Genomic DNA, 13,160 nt, shown 5'->3' with positions numbered 1-13,160 from the left:
AGATACTTAAAATCTACACTCTTAGCAAATTTCAAGCGTACAATACGTTAGTGCTGCAGAACTTGTTCATCTTGCATAACTGATACTTTGCATCCTTTGATAAGCATCTCCCTATTTTGCCCTTCCTTAAGTTTCTGGCAAGCACCATTCTAGTCTCATTATCCTTTAATGAGTTGGGTCATTTTAGATTCCACGTATCAGTGAGATCATGAAGTATTTGTCGTTCTGTGTCTGGCTTATCTCACTTAGCATAATGTTCTCCAGGTTCATCTGTGTTGTTGCAAATGGCAGGATTTCCTTCTTTTTAAAGGCCAAATAATATTCCATTCTTTCTTTTTATCTACCTATCTATCTATCTATCTGCCACATTTTCTTTATTCGTCCATCCAATGACAGGCATTTAGGTTGTTTTTATATCTTGGCTACTGTGAATAATGCTGCAATAAACATGGGAATGCAGATATCTCTTCAAGATAGTGCTTTCATTTCCTTTGGATATATAGTCAGAAGTGCGATTGTTGGATCATACAGCAGTTCCTTTTTTAGTTTTTTGAGGAACCTCCATACCGTTTTCTATAAAGGCTGTATGAATGTACATTTCCATCAACAGTGCACAAGAGTTATAAGACAGACCCTTGAATAGCAGCCGGAAAAATGGGGGCGGTAGTGTGAGGTCCAAACCCTTTGCTCCTCAGGGAGGAACTGCAATTTGGGGGTTCCCTCCTGATCGTATGGTACTGTGCCAGGGATGGAGTTTATGACAAGATTGAGTCTCAGCTTTTCCTACCAGTCGATGTGGGTGTTTTTTCACTTGCCCAGCATACAGGAATCTCTCAACCAGTTTCTGGATTTCACAAAAAGGGAATTGATGCTTGTGTAGCTGCTAAATCGGTGGTCTGTGGGGAGAAAGAGCATCTGGAGCTTCCTATTCCACTATCTTGCTGATGTTCACAACTTGACTAGTTCTAAAATATATTCTCCAAATGAGAACAGAAATATTCCTTATGTTTTTACAAAACAAATAACAATAAAACTGAACAGTTATGAATAAAGGAATTTCTTTTGTGCATGAAATATATATCGTATATATATACAGATATATATATATACATATAAAATATATATTAGGCTAAGATTACAAGATTAACACATGTTCAGGTCACATTAATAAATGAAAAATGGTTGTATTATTTTATGCAAGTACTCAGCAATTGTGTTGCCACAGGATTTGGTTCTTAGAAATAAAAAAAGCTGTATCAGTCCTGAATGTATCAATTCTGAGATGTTATGTCTGAGCTTCTTTTCTCATGCATGATAAAACACTCGTTTCTTAGATGAAGCATAGACTCATTATATGTACTCTCCACTTTGCTCTATTAATACTCTCACTTTGCTATCATGTATAATAAAACAGCTGCTGTAAAACATAAGTCAGATAATATCTGAAGGAAATAAAGAAGAGACTTGAAAGAAGGCTTTAGTTAGCTTTGCAAAACGTTATTCATCATATATCTGCACTATTATAAGTTCAGGTTTTCATTCCTTTTGTTTGATTTAATTATTTTGGATAAAATGTCAAGATAGTAGGCAAGTCTTTCATTTGATTTTTTCCTTTTTTCTTTCTCCCTTATAGTGCATCACTGCATACAATATAATTTCATCTTCAGGCCAGCATGACAGCTGAAAACAGTGGGCAGCTAACATATGAAGGAGTATTTCTTCTACATAGGATGAACACTATCAACAGATTATAACCGACCTACACTTTTAGCAAAAGAGGAAAAAAATCAATTTTTAAAAACAAAGTTCTGAGTTCCCTGAAAACTGGGCATTTGTGCCCTATGGTTTACAAGCAAAGAGCCTAAAAGCCATTTTACTGACTTTTATGATAATGCATTTACATAGAGCCTGAGAAGGACTATTCACTCTTTTGCAAGACAAAAAAACAAAACAAAAAAAGCTGCACAATTAAAGGGATATGGGCATAGGACTGCATGAAACTTGGGGGATCTGAGTACCTAAAAAGATTTTAAAAATATAAATAAAAGTGGTGAGCTGGACTAACTGAAGTAGAAACTCCTGCTTGGCAGTTGATTGAAAACAGAAATCCTTTGAAAGCAAGTGGGGAAAAAGAAAGGGACTAGTAATAGCAACCAAAACAAACAAACAAACAAAAAATTCCTCAAAGAAAACACAGTCATTGTCACCACAGGTCTTAGTAAACTACATCATTTTGAATTCCCCAATTCTACCTTCGTCCTGCTCTTTGGTGAAGGCAAGAAAAAAAGCAATACCCCAGGGTTTTATTGCTTCAAATGACCCAGTTCCTCATGAGGTGATCTACCACTGTGTTAAATATGTGTTATATTTTGCCACAAACTGACCCTTCAGAGAACATTTAAAAGAGTTTCTAACCCTGAACTTTAAACACACATGTTCACTTGTTCAAAGTGCTTTGTTCAGTTTAAAGAAAAACATGTTGTTTACAATGGTTTTAAGCATGTTGTGCTAAATTAACAGAGGTAATACAAATATGCATTTAAAAATAATTTTTTGGCAAAAACAAATTTACCTGAAACATTTAAGTAGGATTATACCGCCTATATTTCATTTGCCTAATTTTTACCACACAATTTGAGATATTTGCCTTATAAAAATGAGAATTGCATTGCCTCTAGTTGTAACATGAGAAATAGACGAAACCAGAAAGGACTGTAACTGCAGCAAAGTTAAATATCACAAATGCACAGCCAGAACTGCTGGGAGTAAAATATGATGACTTTTAGGAAGGTAATGTCTAAGACAATATGGTGATCAAACTGTAATATGGAAACATTAGAACAACTGGGTTTTTTAAATGACAGAAATTCTCTGATTGTTACGCATATTTAGGTTATACGATATATGATACCTGGAACGCTCCCTTGTTCATTATGTCTTTATGGCCCATCAGAATTTATAGATCTCTGTAGTAGAGAAATTCCACAATTCTCAAAGTGGGCTTCTGCTCTAAATGAAACCATTGATTTAAATACAGGTGAAGTCGACCTACTGCAGAGAACAGGATCCATTTTAGTAATATGAGAACGAGCTCCACAGATTGGTTGTGTTTATTGTCAGTTATATGATATTCATTTTATAAATTATTTAAAAAACAAAGATTGATCACATTGCAAGGCCCTCTGATTCACCAGAAAAACTGTTGTTTGTTTCTACATACCATATTCTTAATTTATTACAATCATCATTGCTAATAAGTAATTTATTTGAATTACACAGGTAGATAAAAATTTATTCATATTACACCTTGTCAGTTCCCTAGTTCCTCATTAAAAATACTATATATATATTTATATATAAATATATGTCACCAAATTATAGTTTTAAATAAGATGTGGATTTTCAACCTAATGGATATACTTTAAGGTAGCCTATTACTATGATTCTAATTATTTCCCAGTATTTATTATGTGCTTATGGTTATATCTATAAGTAAAATATAACTAAAATGTACTTTTCTGTGTAAGTCATTACGAGTTTACAATATGCAACAAGATTGTAAAGTAGATTGTAGATTCTATAGAGGAATAAACAGTTTCAGGGGGAAAAAACACTTGTTCAAATTATATCAAATATTATATTATTCAGTTCTGTTAATTCAGTTAGATTTTTAATAGAGTTTCTATTTTTCTTATGAACTTGCCTCTCTGATTTTTCATTCTTTCATTCATTGCAAGTACGTTTTTCTCCACTGCATGAGCACTGCTTTAATAGTTGTTTAAAAGTCCTTGTTTGCTAATTCCAACATCTGGGTCATCTGGAGGTAGGTCTACATTTATTTTTTTCTTCTGAAAAATAGGTCACATTTTTCTGATTCTTTGTTTGTAGGATAAAATACAGTGTTATGTTGTATTGTGTCCTGTTCATTGTGATATTATACTGTGGAGACTCCATATAAGAATTCTGTTATTTTCCTTTGAATAACACTGATTTTTGTAGCTGTTATTGTTTCACAAGTATTTAACTTGGTTGGATTCAATCTGCCAAGTCCTCATGCAGCAGGTCAAATCTCAGTTCTTTATTTCCTAAGGTGTACTCTTCACTGTCTGCCCCATATGTGTGGTTCAGGGATCAGCAGGAATATAGACAAAGTTTACATACAGAATTGGAATCTCTCCTCAACTTCAAGAGATTGTGGATCCTTCAAACTGTTTTCCAATTTGTCGGGCCAAAAACAATAAAAGTTTTTGCAGTAATGGTTATAGTTAAACAGACTTCAGTGTCTAAAACAACTTACAAGACCCAACATTACAATGCTGACAAATCTACAGTTTATTTTAGGACCAGGCAACTCCACTAAAATAAGGAAATGCACCAAAGCCAAAGGCTGTCTCAGTAGCAAAGAATCCAAACTCTGGAGAGCTCCTGTGGAAGCTCCAACTATCCTCCCTCTATAAGGACACAAATTCTTACAGAGAAAAGAATTTGTGTTCATCAACATGTGCACAAAACTCCTCATGAAATAGAAAATAAAATTGACCAAAATATCAAATTATTAATCATGTTTTATAAGGTTTTTATTATCAAAATGAATGGTCTTTTGCAAATGCATCTTGGAGATCAATTTGTGTATGTTCTTTCAATATTTGATATGATACATTTTACTGCATAACTAAAAGTATATTTTTTAAAAAGAAATTGACAGCTACTATCCTAAAATACAAGTTGTTTATGTTGGTTGATAAATGGTCATTTTACAAAAAGTCAATGCAGTGTTTTTGAGGTATCTATTGTAATTTTTCAAATAGTGTACACCTGTAATCATTCATTCTCATATCCCACTGACCAAAACAATGACCAGTAATGTAGCTTAACAGAAGAAAATAAAAGACAAAATTTTAATTATTTTGTCTACATTTGAATTCACAGGGAAGGCTTTTTCTATCAAGTGGTTAGTTGACATTTTTCATCAATTAAGTGTAGTTCTATGACTAATTCATTGCAATCATAATTTTCTTCATCAAATTATATTTATATCTGTGTCTCAGTAAACATGCCACATGCAGTAACCATAGCAGATAAATAGGGTTCAATTGTTAAAAAATTTTCACAGAACCTGAAATGATGGTGCTTCCTAATCTACAGTTATTTGAAGGAAAATAATACAGTATAACAATAGCATTAAAATGAGGATATCAATCACAGCCATATCTTACAGCAAAGGGACCAGAGAGGCCAGGCATGGATTTCTATTCCCCATCTGTAAGCGCTGTGGTAGGACATACTTTCTCCTATAAAGAATCACCAATGTGTGCACAAAATACCTCAGAAGCAGGGAGCCCAGCAAGGAGCCTCAGCTGGGGTCCCTTATGTTTTGCTCTCATGTACATATTTCCCCAGCAAACTAGTTTCAGTGGCACTGTCTGGGGAGGGGGCAAGGGAACCACATGAAAATAAAATGTCACTGTTATCAATATAATACTAAAAAGCTGTTAGTTAGGTACTGTCCCTAAATGAATAACTCACCTATTTTGGTCCATTCTTCCAAGTTTCAAAGTCCCTCTAGAATCTTTCTGCTTTTGTTCCCTTTTCAGAGCCTCCTGGCAGTTGTATTTTATGAAGAGTATATAGTTGTTATCTGACAGAAGGACAGTTTGTTCAGATCTTAGTCATAACACAAGCAGAGCCTCAATTTGTTCAAACTAACATGGCCAGTAAAAGCAAAACTAGGTAAAGCATCTTGGTTCTGATAACCCAATCCACTATTTTTTCAAATGTTATTTTCTAATTTCTTTATTATTTAGTACTATGAAGCAAGATTTTAATTTTCATCACTGACAAGGAGAAATTTTTAAAAATTAGTCTCCAACCATATCATATTTCAATCTATTCAACTTTCCCACTCATTTAAGATATACTAAGAAACAAATTATACTGGCTAGTGTTACTAAGACACCAATATTCAATATTAAATACCATGTATATCAAACTCACTTTATTATATAATAATTGCAACAATTAGTTAATGGAGCTGTTATAGGTAGTGTCCTGAACAATTCCTATGTATTGTCCTATCTCTCAAGTGTCCTATAAATAAGTAGCTTTATTATTCTTATTTTATAAGTGAGAGAACTGAGGCAATATAAATTAAGTAACTTTTCTGATAACTTTCATCTAGTAAGCAACAGAGTCACATTTGAATCCCAGAGACTAGGAATGGACTACCAAAAAAAATAATAAAAAGTAAAAAAAAAACCCAAACAAAAAAAGTACTAACTTCTGCTGTTAGCATCTCCCTTTACTAATGAATCATGATAGAAAGAAATGTCCACTTCCCACCAAGGACATGCTAAGCTCACAAGCATTTTGCTATTACATTTGCCGTTTATACAAAGTGTCCATGATACTAAACCATAATATCTTTAAACTACTACCATTATTGCATTTATATTTTGGGTTAAACTGTTGATATGTTCAAAAGTTATAAACATCAATAATCGTGTTGCAGGATGATAATTACTGAGCTGGCAGCAACACTTCCATGTGGCCATGGGTACTGGGAGAGGATCAGAAGTACAGTATAAAATACCTGCAACATAGGATGGGCTGGATGTTAAATATTAAAGGGCAAAAATAAGGTGGGATAATGAAAACAAAGAAGCCTAGTGTCCAAGGTGACTCTTGGCATGTCAATATATCATAAGCAGATTGTCCCCCTAAGACTAGGCTCAAGGAATTGTCCATCACAATTCAGAATTGCCTGAAACAAATTTACAAAAATACTTTATTCTTCCTGGTAACTAAATTAACCAGAAAACTTAAACTTAACATTGTGAATAAATGACAATTTTCACTATAACTGAAGTGGGAATAGATCAGGGTAAAATCTAATGCCCTGTACTAAAATCTAATGCCCTGCACTATATTTTTCTTTGTTTTGACTTTGTGTTAATAAGAAATAGCTGAAAACAATTTTCTCTATCCACCTGCAGATTGTGTGAAGTTGCTTCACACTCTTCTAGGATATAGTTAGTTTCCCTAACATGTATGTTTGTTTTAAAATTTATTTATTGTTTTTTAGATATTTTCATCCATCTAGTATTTTTACTTCTTTAAAAATAATATACCTTAAAAATGAAATTGTAACTCCAAAAGACGTGTTGCCTCAGTATATGAATTTTACTCTGGGCAGTGAGTCCAAGATAAACAAATGCTATGGAAGATGCTTTTGATTAGAAAACAACGCATCCTTGATGCTTTACTTTCCTTCAGAATAAATGACATATATTGCTGAGAACAGACCTCTGCAATCTATCTAGAGAAGAAGCTGTGAAATTTTTCAGTAGTCAAGAAAGATCTGTGATAATGAGCTATTGACAACTCTGCATGTAGAATAGACTGGAAGCTACTTGGTAAGCTGTACTTTTAGTATAGCAACATTATCTGAGTCCATTTTTAAAAGCACCTAAAATAAATAAATATTCAAGAACATATGTTTATCTTTTTAAGATCAAAGCTTAGCTTATCTGAACAATTCAGACTGATTTATTTTCTACATGTTCTACTTTCTTGACTGAATACACTTAATATTTAAATTCCACTTGGCTCATCAGAGACACCATTATAAGCAAGACTGTTTGTCTTAAGATAATAATGATCTCAAGGGATCTTAAGAGGCAGTTTAGGCCCTAAATGGACTCACCGGGTCTTTTAAAGAAATATATTATGCACTAGTGAATGCAAATATGCTTACTGATCTTTTATACCCAAACACTACAATAGGTTCAGAGGGGATTAGAACATGAAGAATACAAATTTGCCCTTAAAAAATTTATATAGCATTTTAAAGGATATAAGATTTCAACATAAGCAGAAAACAATATACAAAATATTACTTCATGAAATCATAAATAAGCAATAACTACAGTTGAGAATAAGAGGAGACTTGAGCTGAAGTGCAGAAAGGAAGGAAAACTCAGAAATACAGTTATAGTTTTAGGCATCAAAACTATGCAAATGAATGGATTGCCACGACAAAGAATGTAGAGAGTAGCATATCAGAAGGAAAATAAAAACCCATAGGATCAACTTAAAGAATGAGGACATGGGGAATACTTGCACACAGAAGAAATTATATAGAGTTGATATTTAGAGGACTTGAACAATAAAAGGTCATGGAAGTCAATGAAGAATATTTGAAAGAGGAAACAGAAGTCAATAGTATTTAATGCTATAGAGAATTCTAGATAAATGGAGTCTGGAAATGGGCACTTTGATGATTAGAAAGAGCTTAGGAATCTTCAACTTTTATTAAGGTGACTGGAGTGGCGTGCAACACACCAAGTATTACTTAGAAATGGGGAAGTGGAAATGTAAGAGATAGATGAATTTTACTTCTGAATTTAATATTGTCCATCACCTTAACAAGCTGTAATTTAAGATAAGGATGGTAAGACTAACATATTAGTAGGTTTATTGTGAGAGTTACGTGGAAAATTGAGATAACAAGAAAAATGTGTGAGGTGGTTGATAAATACCAACGAATCTCTGTTACTGAGTGACATACCTTCTATCATGACAATGGCATTTTTAAAGTTAGGTTTTGACAAAATTGTAGGTGTCTTTATTCAAAATCTCAAGGGTGTGAAGTGCTCTTCTGAAAATCTTCTGACATAAGATTTGTAATCTATGTTTGTCTTCAAAGGGTAATAATAATTTTGTGTGTGTGTTCCTGTTGTTGTTTATACATATATTTATAGTTTTTTAAAATTTTTTGAAGGAGATTTATGTAGGTTTTTAATTATGAGAGGGAGAGTTTGAAGATCTGTAAGAGTAAAGAAATGCAAAATAACTTGAGGTCTCTAAAAGGGAAGGGGAACACAGGAAAAAGGAAGAATTCACTTTGTGAGTTGACAAGCATGTGGCAGACTCCTTTCACTTTAGGCAAAAAGAAAGAAGAAAACTTGTTTCCAATAACACCCTAGATTCTTTTTCCATATGGCTTCTTATTATTCTGCCATTTCTCATAACCACTTTTAAAATAATCCAATAATTTAATCATGGTCCTTATCACATTGCTTTTCCTATTACGCTCAGCAGATATCCTTGTCTTTTATTTCTCACAGAACTAAGTTTCCTGCCTGTATTAGTCAGCTACTGCTACATAACAAGACACCCCCAAAACACAGTGGCTGGGAGCAGTAAACATTTATTCTCATGCTCATAGGTCTACAGGTCAGCTAGAGTGGCTCTCAGGATTAACTGGAATTGCTTTAGTCTGCATAGGTCACCTGGGACTACACTGTTCCATATGTCTATGCTGGCAGTGCAGGGGTTACCTGTGCTATGGTTTTCTCATCACAGAGGTCAGAAGCTCCAAGAGAGTGCACAGAAAGATGTGATGCATCTTAAGGTCTGTTCTTGGATTTGGCACTGTGTTATTTCCATTGCCATTTCAATTGACCAAAGCAAGCCTCATGGCCAAATCTAAAACCAATGCATTTAGAAGAATACTGTGCCCATAGTGAGAAGTAGGGAGGTGTGAATATTTGCGGAACAATCATCTAACACACAGAATCTACCCTCTTCTTTAGAAATATTCCACATGTTCTCTTGCACAGGAAACACAGGCACTCCTATTCTAAGACCACTAATAGGCTTATCTGTCACAATGGTATCAGACTTTAAGACAAGAATCTCATCATCTGCATCATGTCCAGGTGCAGATTCTCTTGACCTGAAGATTTATGAACCAAAGAGACAAGCCATTTACTCTCCACCTACCTAAGTTACAATGGCGAAACAAGCAAGGATATCCACAATAAATATTTTCATTCCACAATGAGAAGTATAAGAGGCAGAATTAATAGTTAATAGTCCACAAGAAGCCTAACTCCTGCTGGGCAAATGTTTCCAGATGCCCCTATCTTTGATTTAATTCCAGATTTGCTCCCTGAGAGTGGCTACCCATTCTCCATTGATCACTACCACACTTGGTGCTACCCTCTGGGAGGCCCTTCTTTATCTTTAATCCTCCTTAGCTACTTTTGAAGCAGTACTGCTTGGTGGATAAACAGTTTTCTCAGATTGTTTCTTGTCTGTACAAAGGTGGTGGCTCTGAGGTATTTTTACATTGATAGACTATCTCATTTGCTCTAGGCTGGTAGTGATTTTGTTAATATAGGTTTCTGTAAGCTGTGGATTTCTGATGTGTTTCATGCCAGTGAATTCCAACAGTCAAAAGGCAGAACCACAAGGGTTTGGATTTTTGCTGTCCTTTGTCTGTTTGGGCATGCTGCTCTTTCTCTTTAAACATAATTATAGCTGATTTTACTTATCTGGCTTCTATAGGACCACACCCTTGTGCTTTCTAGTGGCTCTTTGTCCAGCTCAATAAACGAAGTTTAATTCACTTGAAGATCTTCACAAAAGGTGTTATATTCTTATCTAGTGCTCTGGATTTTTGTCTTTTTTCCTGAATCTATGTTGTAATGTTTTATGCCTATGATTTTAACCCTGCAATTTCTAGTTTCTCTATATTCCTTCCAAGTATGATTTAAAACTGCACAGCTCTTTACTGGACTCATTTTTCCCCTCTGTAGTATCTTAACAAATGCAACTAGCCATTTATGCTATGAAAACTTTCTTGCCCAATACTACAGTTTCCTTAGATACTTTTTTCTGTCTTCCAAGTTACCAGAGGCAAATGTTTTATCAGATGTTTTTCCATTACATACCACAGCTCACTATTATCCAGTCTCCAATAAGAGTTTCCTTGTTATCTATTAGCAAGTCTCAAAGCCAGTGTGACCCATTCTAAGTCATCCCCATTCTTAGCCACCAATTAATTTATTACTTAGCTATTGTTACATAAAATTCAGTGGCATACAACAATAACTATTTATTCTCAATGTGAATTCTTATTTATTCTCAAAAACTATTTATCTCCACAGGTGTTCATGTTGGTTGGAGGACTCTGCTCCATCTGTTTTATTTTGGGGCTCAGGCTAGAGGGGCAGAAGCTATGTGGGGTATGATCTTCACAGTGGAGGTCGAAAGTTCTGTGAGAGTTGAGGAGAAACACTTTATAAATCTTAAGACCTACATTTGGAACTCATGTCCTGCCTCCAGTGTTGAAAGCTTCTGTAATATGGGGAAACCCCAAATCAATAAGGTATGTAAACAGACTCTGCCTACAGCAGGGCAGGAAACATAGTGAATATCTGCTGAACAATAATGCAAACATTCACACTGCCTCACCTATTCTCATGTTCCCAGATCCTTGTCCATTTCCTTCTTTCAGCTATCACAGTGGGATAAGTGCCTTCCATCTTTACTCTGGTTCTATCCACATTATGCCCTTTCAAGGATACCACTGTCATCATGCCATCTTTGTAATAGTTTCACTAACTTCTTTGACAGCAATTTCAGGCTTAACCCTAGTTTTGAAGTAACCTTTAGTTAAAAGTTCTCCCTTGGCACTATATCCCCTCTGACTGATTTCAGCTCTTGAAACCTATACCAACTATCCCCACCTCCCTGCCAAAGACACACACACAAAACACGGATACACATATGTACAAACAATACTATGAGTTCCTTTTATTTAGGGATTGTATTTTACTCTTTTTTTTAATAAATCCAAGTCCATGTACAGTATATGTCACATAATAACTGATAAATGTTAAGCAAGTGAATAAGAGTTGAATAAGATTATGTGCTATTTTGTAGTTGAATAGTGGAATGTAAGGTGGGGAAAATTTTTCTATCCACTCTCACAGTCAAAATGCTTTCATTTCTTGTTAATGCCACTTAGCAGGTAAACTCAGTTTTGATTTACTTATTTTAATCAGCTGTGAGCCAGAGTGCTTGATCACTGAGCCTATTAAGCTCACATGAGATGTGGGACTCAGTGGCTAACAGCTCTTATGAGAAAAGGTTGTATATGTGGCATGAGCAGAAATCCTTGAACTCTGTGACACATGACTGGCTGTAGTCTCTGTGAAGGTAGGGTGAGGTGTGTGGTTTTCACCATTCTATCCAGCACGTATCAAATAGTAAACATGAAATGAGTAAATGAATGAATAAATGATCCTGGCTGATTTCCTTCTTACAAATAATATGATTATCAGATGAGTGTCCTCTGCATCTATGTGGGATTATTGTGTATATTTTTTATTCAGGCATAAAACACACTACAAATATGAAACATTAGGCTCTCATTCAAATTACATTCACTATAAAACTACAAGACAGGAAATAATTTAGGAAGTTAAAATTGAAAATGGGTTATATTTTTTCTTAAAAAATTTTATTTTTGAACAGATGTTTGTTAACCAGCTTTTACTGCATTGAAATATACTTCCCTGCACTATATTGGCAATACCAACTGCCACTAATAAGTTGGGGCGTGAACTTCATTTATTAGCATTTTGAAATAAAAATGAGAAACCTATAAGAAAAAGAAATAACTATAATATTTCTCTTTTAACTTGTGCAGATGGAGGTTGAAAGGAGAAACTTTGGTTCACTTATCAGACAAACTAATCATAACCTCTTCTACAACAAATACACATCTTGCCCCATTATTGCTTTACAATAAAATATAAAAGAGCAATTGAATGTCAAGATACTCCCCACTGGGGCAAACAAACTTTTTCTCTTTTCAATTTCCATATACAAAATTGCTGATGTTCTTCAACAGATGTTCACTTATCAGAAAAAGTCAGCATTAGAAATTGGAAGCTGATTGAAAATTCACAAGAAAAATGACAAAGTTATCTTCAAAAATCACATTACTTTATCAAAATCATTGCACATAAAAAGCATTAGGGAGGGACCTTCAAGACGGAGGAGGAATAAGATGTGGAGATCACATTCCTCCCCACAAATACAAGAAAAATACATCTACATGTGTAACAAGTTCTACAGAATACCTACTGAATGCTAGCATAAGACCTCAGACTTCCCAAAAGGGGCTAACAGGGTCTTGGTGCTCTGGCAGGGTGTCAGTCCTGAGCCTCTGAGGTGGGAGAGCTGAGTTCAGGACACTGGTCCACCAGAGACTTCCCGGCCCCCATAATAACAAACAGCAAAAGCTCTCCCAGAGATCTCCATCTCAAGGCTAAAAACCACCTCCACTCAACAACTAGCAAGCTACA

The sequence above is a fragment of the Hyperoodon ampullatus genome (genome assembly GCF_949752795.1).
Source record: "Hyperoodon ampullatus genome assembly, chromosome: 1".
In the NCBI taxonomy this organism is placed as follows: domain Eukaryota; kingdom Metazoa; phylum Chordata; class Mammalia; order Artiodactyla; family Ziphiidae; genus Hyperoodon; species Hyperoodon ampullatus.
Note: the sequence above shows the minus strand (reverse complement) of the source record.